Here is a 14,881-nt window from a genome sequence, read left to right as displayed (position 1 = left end):
AAAGCCTGAGACAGAACACGGAGAAATTTGTTGTACCAAACATTTATTTGAAATAGCAGCAACTAAAATTATTAACAGTGCTTTAATAAATAAACGACTGACTTTGTTATTGTGTGCAATCTTTTAAAGAAATCTGTCTTTGCATTGCTGGCACCGTTTTGATTGGAGGATTTGAATCTCAGGAAGGAAGGAATTTATAATGCCACTCCCTTTGATCCCATTTAATCTCTTCCCTGTTGCACTTTGGCCTGTCAGTAACTACATTTGAATTTTGCAGCTCAAGCTTGCACATAAAGGCTGGATAAAAACGTTAATGCAATCAAAATGTACGCAGCCCTCGCTGGAAAACTGGGGATACAGTACAGTACATAAATGATGAAGCAAAGACAAAACATTAGTGTCATGGAAGAAGAAATAGTCAGTGCATCACGGGAAGCTCCCAGCAATAAAACCTGCATTTGTATTGACACATAAACCTTAATTTGTGAGCAATTTTCAGTGTATTTCAGTTAAATTAACGAGACAAATATAACAAAAGGGATTTTATACTTAGAAGAAGAATATGAAATTGAAATATTAAACTAAGAAAACTATAAATACTGCAGTTCTAGAGTTACAGATATACAATTAAGCTTTGCATATCAGTGCTGTATAACCCAGGGAATGTACTTTTTTTTTTTTTATAATTGAATAGTAATGGAAATCATGAACTGTTTTTCAGAGGTCATAGATCAAATGAGCAGTAGAGTTTTTCTCACAGAATGGTTCTTTCACATAGAAAGCAGTGTGTGCTGCAGGTTTAGCAAATGGCCCATCATTTGTATCTCCAGTGTCTGTTGAAGTGTACAGTATCTGTGTGTGTGCATGACCGTCGGTGCTCTCTGCTCACTCGGGTTCAGAGGTACAGGGAGGAGGCTCAGCAGGAGTAGAGGCAGCTGCTTCATCACAAACATGCCAGGTGCAGGCGGTAAAGGCCCTTTCTGTTTCCTCTCAACCCTCCTGCCAAAGCCATAGAACTCTGCCGAGGTGAACCAGACAACACAATATAGACATTTTTCCCTGTTCCTACATGGAAACACAAGATCAAACGGGCTTTTTTTTTTGGCATAAATATGTATATCATATCGGACTCAGTTTGTTCCTGTTATTGTTTTTGCACTGTACTTGTCATCCATTCCAGTGAAACGATGCAGAAGGTTGTAGGTTGTGCAATAGTGCCATCTAGAGGTGAAGTAACATCACACTGCCCGTGCTCTTGTCTCGTCACGGTGTTTGCGTGTTTCTCCCTCTCTGCACACTCAGCGTTATATTCACAATATGTGGAAAATATATTGATATTGAATGTTCAAATATGAGGATATGTATAATGTATAGGTTGACTTTGCTCTACCTACACTTCTGGCAGAGCAGCAGTTGCAATGCGAACACATAATTAAACGGTGTATTTATAGGAACAGATTTCTTGCCTATGGCAGACAAAGTGATTTTAAACGTGTAAAAGGTTTCATTCACAGATGATTTATTACTATCACACCCTGGAGACTTTATAAAGAGCACTGCTGCAAAAGCAGCCTAAACAAACTTGTACAGTAGGTCACGCTGGTTTAGTTTTTCATCAAAATGCTTTTTTTCTTTTACTATTATTTTTGAAAACGTTACAGCACTGGTGGACATTTCCTACCAAATAAGAACTAGACACTACTGTTATGTAGTGGTTAATTGGAAAACTGTTTTATCACGAATTTCTTATTTAGAAATAATTAAAATTTTATTTGATGTTTTTTTTTTTTTTGGATGGATACTGTTATTGCAGTGATGCTGTAATTAAACTGTCTTCACCCCAGTAGAATAATTGCATGACTCCATCACTGAAGTGGAGGGTTTGTTTTGGAGGGGAAACGCACAGTGTCTCTTTAGTAGCATGGTGGTTGGATCCCACATTTGTTTCTTATGTAACATTGTAAATAGCTGCTAAGACAGCATATCTATTGGACAAGCACATATTATACATACTTTGCACGTGCAATATTTAAACATGTAGGCTAGAGAATGACTTTCAGTTGTATTATTTATTAGACGAATACTAATTATCACTGTAAATATGAAAATCTGTACAAAACATCAAAGCATTAAGAATACTTGCAATAAAAAGAAATTTTCTAAATGGTGCTGTTTGTCTTATTATGCAGTAGACTTGAGATCTCAGTAGTTATTAGTTCAAGATCAGGACACAGTGTTTAAGGGATTGTACATTTCAAAATATAATTTACTTTGAAGCGATCTGATCCTATGCCATGACATTTAAAACATTAACATAATGCTCACTTAAATTGAAAAAAAATCTCTCACTTTGTGATTTTTAAAAAAGCAAATAGAATGCATTTATCAAACACTTTTAGTTGATGTTTGTTATGGAGTAGTGGCAGAAATCTTTAGCCATTCCTCGTTGCCTCAGGAGCAATGATTTTATTGAACATGTGCAAACATAAATGGAAATATACGTAAAATAGAGTTTATAACAATATAACAAGCTTGAAAGTCAATATTTGGCATTGTAACTGTTATTCTTCAGTTCTAGTTTTCTTGTCATTTCCACAGGAACAGTTTTCCAGGCTTCTTGAAGGATATTCAGAGCACGTCTTTGGGTGTTGTCCGCCTTTTGTTCCGTTCTCGTGTCACAATGATCCCACACTGCTTCAGTAATATTGAGGTCTGGGCTCTGGGGAGGCCAAGCCATGACTGATGCTGTTCTATTGTATGTTTTTCTATCCAGGTATGCTTTTACTGTACTGACAGTATTTTGGGGATCATTGCTATCCTGAAAAATGATGCATTTGCCAATCACATGCTTTCCCAATGGCATTACATTGTGGATTAAAATCCATTGTTACTTTTCTATATTCAAGATTCCATCAATCAAGAGTTTCCCATCCTTAAGAATAGCTTCTTCTTCTTCTAACAATTTCTGACAAGGGTTCAGCAAACGGTAGATGAATCAGCTGAAGGGCTAGATGCACCTTTCAGGTCCTGTGTTGGGTCTTAACTCGATTTTCCCCTCTTATTTCTTAAGGACATGACTTTCAGATATTGTTAATTTGCTGTAGAGGGTGTGTGTGGTTGAAAGGCAAGGCCTGAAGAGGAAATGAGGGTTAGGTGAGAGGAATGGTGGAAACATTGGGGTAAAACTTGGATTCACTTATTATTAATTATTAAACACTTATTATTAATGGAGCAGTAACACTGAGAAAAAAATCATCAAACTTTTACTCCTACTGACAAAATTAATCAAAAGCATTTTTAATTATGAACATTAAAAGTACTATTGAATGGGAAAAATCACATCTATCTGGATTTCTTTGCTTGTTGATTTCCAAACTAATATAAGTATTTTTCTGTACCTTTGCACTGATTTTCCCCTTTAACTGAATTTATCCTGCCAATGCTTTTTTGCATGTGCCCTTTGCTGCTAGAAATCAGATCATCTTTTTCATATAAATCTATGTACAAAAAAATACATAGATAGCTTTTAAAGCTGGAATCGGTCTTTGACTTTGCCTTTATTCTTCATTGCTGTATTACCTTTCCTCCTTCTGACCTTACTCTTTATGGCCACTTTTAGCATAAATATAGCATCTGGTTTAGCAAACCTTATAAAGGGAAAATCGATCTGAGGAATGGGAACAAAGCAAAAGTCATCATGAACGTGTCAGTTGAGGCTGTTAATCAGTGGGATACTGCAGGTCACCCTGCTTAAAAGCTGTCCCAATCCCTCTTTACGTGAAGCCTTTGCTTTTATTATATACTTCATATAACATATCATATTTATTTCTAACCACCATGACACCACAAGAGGGAAGCATTAGGCACTGAGATGGTGAAACTGCAACTGATAAAAATGCAGTTCATACATATAATGCAGCAAGCTAATCGATCTGTTGAAATTCACAAACACTTCTGCAGAGTAGATACATTCATTTCATTTTGTAGAATAAAAATATAATTTCCTGCCTTGTTTAGTATCACTATAATAGAAGGACACCGGCGCTAACAGTAAAAGTAAAAGTAAAAGCTATTGATACCAATTATTTTTATACTATATCCTCACTTCACAGTGAGAACCAAAATCTGTTTCTTCTTTCTTTTGTACTAAACATGTTCTCACACTCTGGAGCCATTTTGGTGCAAAGTCAGCAAATTTTATAATTTATAAATTTTTCAATTTTATATTTTATATTCCCCTTGCCATAAGAGCTGGGTAACACCCAAATTTCTCATCTGTGCAGTATTAAAGGTTTATCCTATTCTATTCTAAAACTTTAAAACTGTTTTTATTCTAGTATATAACTTTTATGATCACTGAAATTAAAGTTAATATAGATATAGCTTAAAAATAATTGGACAAATAAGTGCCTGGAGATGTTACCAAAATGGCTCCAGAGTGTGAGAACATGTTTAGTACAAAAGAAAGAAGAAACAGATTTTGATTCTCACTGTGAAGTGAGGATATAGTATAAAAATAATTGGTATCAATAGCTTTTACTCAACAATGAACACATAAGGTGAAGTAAACGTAAATCACAGTCTGATAAAAACCCTTTAATAAAGCACATTCAGTACATGTTCTGAAGCTATTACTCTGGCTCTGTTTGGGGTCATTGTCACGCTACAGAATGAACTTAAGCGATCTGATTATTTTGCATGATAAAAGATCTAATTGTAGTTCTAGTCTCTAGTTTTGACATGCTCTCTGCAAAAAAACCCCCAAAACAACAAAAACTAAAACAGCGGGATGCTTCACCATGCTTCGCTGCCAACATCTGTGCCTAAAGAGTTGTGCACAGTATTGTGTGTTGTATCATCTGTTACCCTTGCTGCAGTGGGTTTTATGAAATTGTCACATTTTCATACAGTGTTGCTGTTCTGTCAAGTAATTACATCTGTATCTCTGCTGCTTTTTTCCCGAGGCAGAGCAGAGAGCAGGCTGGGGTGACAGCTGCAGTGACACTACCCTCCAATCACAGAAAACATACAGCGCCACATGGTGCATATTAGAGCAAAATCATATTTGACAACTGTGAGTTCTCTGCTCTGACATTAAACCATAACCTCTTTCATTAAGTGCTCACAGGGAGCTGCAGGACACTGCTGGTCAGAACAATGCAAACTATGATACAATAATGTCAATGAATTACATTCATTTTCTAGATTTTTTGTCATCCTTTAAAAATAGCTCCATTTTTTTACATGCTAAAATCTACAAATTATACAAATTTCCATCCCCATAAATACAACCTTATCTAAGTAACGCAGTGAGTTTATTTGATCAGTTTGTCCTTGTTAGCATTTACTGCTGGCTTACATTTAGCAGGACTTTAACCAACATATGGTAATCCTATTTCACGCCAGAGAACGATGAGCAGTCTCTTCGTTAAGAGTCTGATCAGCATTCAGTGTTATGTTAGCATGCAGGCTCTGTCCCTCAGAGCCGCCTCACTCCTCTCTCCCCCTCTCTGCTAGAAACAGGCCCTTGTGCTCCCAGCAGTCTCCTCCTGTTTTATTTACATCTTAAGCATTTAAGCTGATGCTTCATCCAGAGCAGTTTAGCGAGAGTAAGCAGTAGGAGGTCAGTGTCTGATTCAAGGACACTATTTACAGGACATATGGTTGCTTCAGGATTGAACCCATAACTTGTCATTTATAGAACAGTCCCTTTAATGTTCGGCCACCTGGCTGCTTTATTTGTGGCTGGGTAATATTGTGTAGAAGCGCTTTTATAAAAAATGTGATGAAAGTACTCTTAAGTCGAGTTGGTGTAAGTTACAGCAGATGCCATGCAGCTGGAAGCTGAGGGTGAAATCTCTTTTGAAGTAGTCTATTTTGGGGGATGATTTTGAGGACTAATCTCACAGCATGCCGAAAATATTTTGACCACAACCATGAAAATGGATGGAGCAGTTAAAAGGAGAGCAGGCCAGCATGGTAGCTCATCTTTGCTGTCTCTACCTTATTTATAGTCCAGAAAAGCAAAATAAAGCATGAGTTTAGCAGCAAAAAATTACAAACAAGCTTGAAAATAAAATTAAACTGAAAAAAATAAGCATACTAATTAAAGTATGACAAATTTAAAGACTGCAGATGTATCCTAAAACACAGTAACAAAGCACAACCCAGGAAACCAGTTGTTTATTGGAAGACAATCTTGGGAGCAAAAATCCAGCTGATCACACTTATGCAATTTAATATATGACATCATATACATCTCAGTACGTTAATAATTTCAGCCTTTAAGGCCTCCTGCATTTCCACTATTGGTACTTTTGTGCATTCCTGATTCAATCCTCCTCTCTCGTTCATGTTCCAACCCTTTGTCCAAAAAAGTGCTTCCTATGTTTGACTAGGTTTTCAGTAGTTATGGCACACAGCAGTTAACCAAATAAATTAACTTAGCGCAAAGAAACTTTGTACCCAACTGCTTACAGTACTTCATGCTACGAGATATATTGCATCTGATGCTACAGAATGCTTGGTGGAAAAATAGCAATAAAAGTCAGAATCCATAAAACATAGAAGTGAGATTTAGCCCAGAGTCCTTGTTGGGGTGATTTGAAAAAAAAAGTACACCAAGTAATATTTTTAGCATATTTTTCTTCAAATTATAAATATTTACAAGGATTTGAATTTTCTGAAAAACATAAGAATCACTTTTCAGGCATTTTTGCTAAACTGTGTAAAATTTTCTCCTGTCACGAGTAGCCATTCCTTAATTTCTAAGTACCATAGACCAGCGGTCCCCAACCCCCGAGCCATGCACTGGTACCGGTCCGTGAGTCGTTTGGTACCGGGCCGCGAGTGTTGAGGTTCAGGTGTGCAATTTATGGTTTACCGGGGGTTTTTTTCTTCGTTTTATCGTTCATATTTATTGTTTTTATCGTTACCTCAGTTCCCCTGTGTCTTTTCCCGTGTGTTATGAACACATTTTAGTTATTTAGGGCCGGTCCGTGGCACAAAATGAATGAAATATTGCAGAAAGACTGATGGAAGATGGAAACTTTTTTTCCCCTTCACATAAGAAAGAACACGCTTTTGGTCGATTAAATGTCTACTAAAACTTAAACACTGTAAAGAAGTGGCACACAGGAATTATGGCAACATCACATTGAAAGTTTGTAAAATTCATATAGAGAAATGGTCCTCATGCTAAACTTTCACCACGTTGAATGTCCATGTTTTTAAAAAAAAACTAACAAAAACAAAAAAACATCAATTGTTTCCAAACCACCTCATCACTCGTCTCCTTAAAGCCATCTATTTTTGAGTCTTATTTCAAAAGCTAAGGAGCCCCCGCATCATTGATTGTCCACTGGCCAAGGTAACGTCAGGTGACAGCTCTTGGAAATAGCCTTTGTAATTGGTCCCAATGAAACTGGCCAGGCGATCACTGCTTCATAGTGTTCTTGATGGTCCACCTCTGCCCCGAGCAGGGCTGCAGGACCAGCAGGTGGCCGGAGTAAACATTAGCCGGCACCACCTCCAGACAGCGTCCAGTAGCCCGATTTATGATCGATTCGTTCTGCAAGGCAGAAGGAGATACAATACTTTGGTTTTAACAGATTTCACAGATGGTCTGTGAACAATGCGTGATGGTGACAGAACAGTATGTAACCAGACCGGGCCTTATGTGAACTGTTGCAACCTCTTTCTTAAACAAATGGCACTAACTTTTTACCTTACATCTATATAAAATAAGTAAGGTCTCCCTATTTCCCTAAGACTTCTACGTCTGCAGGACTCTTCACTGCTTGTCCTGCTGTGTGACAAAGAATCGATGTGGCAGAAGGTCTGCAGCATCACTGTTCAAGCTCTCCTCTTCCCGTGCTACAGGCTGTAACTCTTTAGTTTTTAAAGGTTACCCAAACAGAACTAAAAGACCAACAGAAAATTGACTTACAAAAGGTTTTTCACATTAAAAGAAAAAGAGAATCAATGCCAAAGTAAAAGGTATATTGAGTCGCTTGTTACCCTTTAAGCAGTCTGGGTTTAGTTGTCTTAAGAGGACCCCTTATTTTCTAGCATAAATATAATTTTACAACAGTTATTGTTCATATTAATCATAGCCAAAGTCTCAATTTATGTGCAAATAATCCCCGTTAACCAGACTGCTTTGATTTCAGTAATAGCAGAGATGATATCCTAATATAGTCATCACAAACAGACAGATCTGTCCTACTGGTGTTAAAACCTTCTGTTTGTGAGGGTTTTAACACAAAGAAAGGTGGCTTCAACGGAGGTATTCGGAATATAAAGGCGGTTCTGTCAGATAAAGCATGAACTACGGGGCTGCAGCAATGCTGAGTATGAGAGAAATGAAGATTCATGCAAAGCTACTCTCATATTAGAGTCCAAGAGAAAAAAGAATGGACCCAGACATGAGCTCAATAGGTCCCTTTTAAAATCTGACATATAGATACTTTTCCTCTCAACTCTATGCCAGTAAATTTTAGTTTCTCTTATAAACACTCAGTTATATCATTGAAAAAGAGATTTCTTTACACTTCTGACCTGAGAGAAATGCCATGTCTTCTGTTTCACGTTGGTCACCTTTTCACAATTGAGGAGCTGAGGAAAGTTGCTCATCTGATCGTACACCACACAACGAGTGTCCTCACCAGTGCTGCCTAGGGGTCCCAGAAACAGCTGACCTTCTTTAGTGTAGCGTCCTAACTAAGAGGAAAACAGATACGTCACACATACAGTAAACGGAAAGTTACTGAACTGGCTGAGTGAATACTCTTCTCTTTATTAGCTAACGATGAAATAAGTATGTGATGATGTACAAGTTGAAGGTAACCTGGCAGGAATTTTCCTTGATTATGCAAGCTGTTGGGTTTTTTTTTTTGCTGCTTTGAACAAGAGGATGGTGTTGTTCCCAATACTGCTGAGAGGCAAAACATGTCTTTGTTCTTCACTGAGTGCTAAACACAAAGATTTTCCTGTACATCACTGCTAATCACAGTGTTGTTTCAGCAGAGTTCTAACCCACATATAGCCCTAACATTTTATATACACCAAATTCTGCAGTTTTCTCAACTTGACAGAAAGAAAAAGCAGAAGTGAGTCAGATTCTTCCCGCTCTGTTTTCTAACCTTTGTGTCTTTCACTTCAGCTTTTTCGTTCAGATTAATAGTAATTTCCACTTTAGCAGTGCAGATAAAACAGTTCCTTTGGTTGCATCTAGCTCTGAGGCTTTGAGTGTGCTGACGATAAAGACTGATTGGGAAATTGTTTATATCGCATTCTGTTCCTAACAAAGCATGAATAGTGGTTGCAATGCCTTGCAAAAGATATAAAGATAAAGCTTTCCATCAACCACCCAGTCAGCCCAGTTTGGGTCTTTTTGCAGAGTAACTGCATCCTGTTTGCAGTACATCATACAAAAGTTAGGTGATTTAACAGCGTTTGGACTCAAAATCTTAAAAAATCCCACTTGTGGTCCCTAGATGTCACTGCTTCTTCTTAAGAACAGAGTATTTATTAAAATGTTTTTCTAGTATCTTTGACCACTACAAGTTACATTCATCTTTTCACAGATATTCATATCGCACTTTATTTTATGCACTTATGTGCTTTATCTGTTTTGCATACACACCTACAGCCAGTCACCATTTAACCTAACGTGCATGTCATCGGACTGTGGGAGGAAGCCGGACTACCTGGAGAGAACCCACGCTAAGACACCATGGGGTCGCTTTTATCTCCGTGGAAGTGCAAGTGTGAAAAACTGGTGGTCTAATAAAAACTGAAGACTTTTTGTTCCATCAAAAGGATAACTTTAAAAAATGCAACTGAAGCATGTCTTGTGAAGAAAGTGTGATGCGGCTGTTAGATTTGTATTGTTGATTGTCATTTATGCTTAGAAATATTTACTTATATATGCTTAGAGTTTTGTAATTAATTGTAGATTGGTAGAGGTTTTGATCCTTGATAGTCTGCAAACTGTGTGTGTATTAGACAGCACTTTGGGAGCATGAGAGGTCATACCGTGTTTTATTGTTTTATGGTAGGATTAACGTAGTTGCGTCTGTTCTAGTCTAGTCTTTGTTTAGATGAACTGCAGGACTTCCTCACCGTGTTATCTAGGATGAACCATCTAGGGTGAGGGGGAGGCTACCCTCTTCCTGACCAAGGATGTTTGACCCTTTGATCAGCAGTCCACACACACACACACACACACACACACACACACACACACACACACACACACACACACACACACACACGCACGCAGTAAGGATGGGCGGACATGTCTCAGCCTCCACCACTCTCAGCACTGGAGCCCCCCAGGGGTGTGTTCTGAGCCCCCTGCTGTACTCTTTGTACACATATGACTGTGTGGCCACTACCAGCTCCACCACCATCATCAAGTTTGCTGACGACACCGTCGTGGTGGGCCTGATCTCTGATAACAACGAGACGGCCTACCTGAAGGAGATTAGGAATCTGGAGAACTGGTGCCAGAGGAACAACCTCCTTCTAAACGTCAGTAAGACAAAGGAGCTGATAGTGGACTTCAGCACTAAGCAGGAGAGGAACTACCAGACCCCCGTCATCAACGAGTGCCCAGTGGAGAGAGTGGACAGCTTCAAATACCTCGGAGTTCACATCACGCAGGACCTGTCATGGTCCTGTCACATCAACACCGTGGTGAAAAAGGCCCGTCAGCGTCTCTACCACCTCAGACGCTTGAGAGACTTCCAACTGCCCTCCAAAGTGCTCAGGAACTTTTACTCGTGCACCATAGAGAGCATCCTGGCGGGAAACATCTTAACCTGGTTCGGGAACAGCACCATGCAGGACAGACGAGCTCTACAGAGGGTTGTGCGGTCAGCTGAGCGCACCATCCGCTCCGAGCTCCCTGACCTGCACTCAATCTACAGCAGGCGGTGCTGGACCAAGGCCAGGAAGATCGTGAAGGACCTCAGCCATCCCAACAACAGACTGTTCTCTCTGTTGAGGTCAGGAAAGCGATTCCGCTCCCTGAAGACCAACACAGAGAGACTGAGGAGGAGCTTCTTCCCGCAGGCGATACGGTCTCTCAATCACACCACCACACAGTACTGACCCACACATACAGTTCTTACACACACACTGGACTTTCTGGACTTTGTTTTTGCACAACACTGGTCACTATATTCTTCATTTCCGGTTAATACTTGTACAGCTGCTGTTATTGTGTATATATTTATTTATATTTAGATTTCTTCATACATTCTTATATAGTTCTATACTGTGTATTGGTGTATTTTGTTGTACAGTTATTTTATTTTCAACTTTAATTTATATATTTTATCTTATTCTTCCCAGTTAAATTTACCCTTCATTCTAATTTGTGTTGTACAGTTATTTCATTTTTAACCTTAATTTATATTTTATTCCTTCCTAGTTAAATTTACCCCTTTTTAATTTTTCATATTTATTTCCTACCTTATTCATAGCCTTTCCTTTTTTGTTTTCTTTAGGTCACGAGCAGTTGTCCAAGCATTTCACTACATATCGTACTGTGTATGACTGTGTATGTGACAAATAAAATTTGAATTTGAATTTATTACTCTTTGTGTGTATGTAGACGTCATATGTTAACGAACTTATGCATATTCATGTAACCTCAATAAAAGGACAGTGGTACGGGAGGACGGACGAGAGCAACTGGGGCCAAGCGAAGGAACGGCGATTGTCCGGTTCTCTCCCGTGCACGAGTAACATGAAGCTTGCCTACTTCGTGTCTTGCTTTGCAGTGTAATTATATTGCCTTTAACGTTCCAGCGGATGGGTTCAAGCTACAAACCTATCAGCGGCACTCATTTTTCCAGAATTGAATTGAAATTTTAGCTCCTTTAGCATTTTACCACTGAAGCCTTGACTTTCTGCCTAAAGCACCTGTTTACCACTGTGAGCTAAAAAGAGAGGCCCTTAGGGCTGAAGGGATGAAGAGCTGACACTGGCTGACTCAGGGCTTCAACACAAAAAGTGCAAGACACAATTTTATTCTGACAGCAGAACTCGCTCCTTGGAGGATTTCAGCTGAGCCTGTGATTGAGACACAGCTGCAAATCACATCACCGGAGAAGCTCACTGTATGTTTTCATGAGAAAGCAAAGCAACTGGAAAAAGATGGAGTATACTCTTTAGTATGGTGGTGAGGAAGAGTGTTGTACCTGAGGACCCCACCCATGGCATGGGTGCAGGGTGGCTGTGTGGTTCTCCTTCACACCCTGATCCATACACAGGTGGCTTGCTTTAGAATTGCGGACCTTAAATACACAAAAAAAAAGAGTCAGACTTAATTCATAAAATATGAATATTCCCCAAAATAATTACCGATTAAAAATGTATAAAGGCTAAAAACAAGGATGTGTCAGTGTGGATCAGACAAAGTTCTAAATCTCATTTATTTTCTATTAACAGCTGAGAAGATGTGGATGTACATGCTGTCTGAGTCCCTGCTTTCTTGTTATATTTTGGTCTGTGGAGGAGATACAAGTTTCTTAGGACTTTGTGTAAGTATCATTTATTTAATTTCAGTGGTTTAATTTGTACATCAGATCTTACATCTACAAACTTACTTTTTCCTGTGTCTTTGTCCTTCATGGCTCACCTCACCGTAGAACAGCGTATCGTTGTACCTCCTCATCTCTGGGTAAACGTTGTCTAGGTACCAGTGAAAGCTCTTACATTGCAGACTCTTCCTCAGTGCAACCCTCTGTGATATGTCTCCGTAATCAATACCGTGGTTCTGCAAGAGCAAAGGAAGTTATTATGCCTAAAGTCTCTACATAAATTGTGGAACCAAAAGAAAAACTGTTTGGCTCTGAACATGGACATCTGATAGTCACAAACAGACAAGCATGACTGACAGCATCCTCTCTAAGAGAGGTCTTGGTGCAGAAAAATGCCGTTCTCACCTCCATGGGGATGTTCCAGGCCAGGTAGACATTGGACTTGTACTCATCCATCCAGACCTCTGCCACACGCAGGGCATTAAGGCGTGTGTGGAAAGCTATGTTACTGTGGTAAGGTTTCTTCATTCGTGCAATATGAGCCACTCTGGAGCAAGGCAGCACCTCCATACTGCCTCCACACAGCCACACCTGTGGGTAGTAGGAGTATGAATTAAAGCTCACAATAATATACTGCTGGCTGCTGGGCAGCAGGAAATATAAATAGGCAGATGCACAGTCGCCGCGATGTCCTGATTTATAAAGTCAATTACAGCTAACAGCTGGAGCATAGAGCACCTGGAAGGACGTGTTTTCTTTGTGCTGGAACTAATGAAAGCTAAATCTGTACATTTAGAAGTCCTTCTCGGTTTTTCTTCTTGTTTTCTGTTATATAAAAAATATCTAATTGTTGCTTTTATTCATTTTTTTCTAGCCAACCTTAAGGGGCATCAAGAGGAGCTGAGGTTTTCGGCACTTCAGCACTGGGTTAACTTTTAAGCTCCAACTGTGAGTATACATACATAAATGCATGTTTTTTTACTTATATTGTTTGCTGTGACAACGTATCATCCAGAGCACTCTCCCAGTCAGCGAATACACCATGATGATTCCAGGCATGTCATTAAAGATCAACAAGAAGAGACGGTCAGAAGCACAAGTCATGCTTGAAGATGTGGCCAAAACATCTTCTACAGTTCACCATGCTATTTCCCAGCTTTGATGTAGGACAGCGGGCCAGAACAATAAGACATGAATGCTAGCATAGCCCCAAGAGCTACACAACAACAGAATAAAAAAAGAAGCATAAAAGCAAGCAGTTTACACAATCATAAAAGCATAAGACAACAAGTGAGTTTTGAGTTGGGACTTAAAGAGAGAGATGGAAGAGATATTTCTTAAATCAGGAGGTAGGGAATTCCAGAGTCGTGGAGCAGAGCAGCTGAAAGCCCTGCTCCCCATGGTGGCAAGACGGGGGGAAGGGACGGAGAGAGAAAGGGAAGAAGAAGATCTAAGACATCGAGATGGGGCAGTGATCTGAACCAGATCAGAGAGATATGGAGGAGAGAGATGATGAATAGCCTTAAATGTGTACAAGAGTATTTCTTCTTCCTGACCAAGATTCGTTCCTTTTGTTGCTTCTCATTAACAGAGGTCAAAGAAAGTATAATGATAAAGTGGAGAACTACTGGACATCATTCATTTTTGGTGCTAAAGGTTTAAGAATTAACTGCAGCAGAAGAGCTTCACCTGCTTGTGAAGTGGTTTAGAAAAGAAACCTCAGAGCATGAAGGTTGAATCAATTATCTCCTCATACAAACCACCCAGCAGCTGAGCTGAAAATGATATCAGAATGGCTAGAACAATGTTATGGTGCATCTAGAGCTACTGAAACAGCTCTTAATGCAAAACTTTAAAAAAGAGCTTTTTGACCTAGCAGACTTGCTATTGAAGAAATAGGAAGCTGAACAAGATAACTTCCTCCCAGGATCCTCTCTGGAAACAGCCAGTGGTACTCATCCCTTTTTCCAAAAGCTTCTACACAACCTCAGGAAAAATGGACATGCCCAAATAAGGGCATCATGTAGCTACAATCTCTAAGTTGATCAGTGGTGGAATCCAATGACCTAGCTGTAATCCTTACTTCATTCACAATGATAGCCATCAAAATCAGCAGGTCAAGACTGAGGTATCCTCTGCAGGTTTGGAGAACAAATGTGCAAAGCCAGCAACTGACCAATTAGGAACTATCCCAGCCACAGAAAAACACAGCCCTTAAACAAACACAGAGGCTTCAGAGGAAAACCCCTTGAAGAACAGATGAGAACAGGACATGGTGCTGTGAATTCATTCATGCAGGACTGTGAGTGAGATCAAACCACTGGACC

At 39.4% G+C, this 14,881-nt stretch overlaps 1 pseudogene; it reads right to left on the bottom strand.

The window, feature by feature from the left end:
- Positions 1–6,168: 6,168 nt before the first annotated feature.
- LOC146661706 (polypeptide N-acetylgalactosaminyltransferase 17-like) overlaps positions 6,169–14,881 on the bottom strand; it is a 33,063-nt pseudogene continuing 24,350 nt past the window's right edge.

Source organism: Rhamphochromis longiceps, linkage group LG9 (assembly GCF_057381845.1).
Source record: "Rhamphochromis longiceps isolate RC_006_pf linkage group LG9, R_longiceps_female_GT1.1, whole genome shotgun sequence".
NCBI lineage: Eukaryota > Metazoa > Chordata > Actinopteri > Cichliformes > Cichlidae > Rhamphochromis > Rhamphochromis longiceps.
This window is presented reverse-complemented; position numbering and strand designations above follow the sequence as displayed.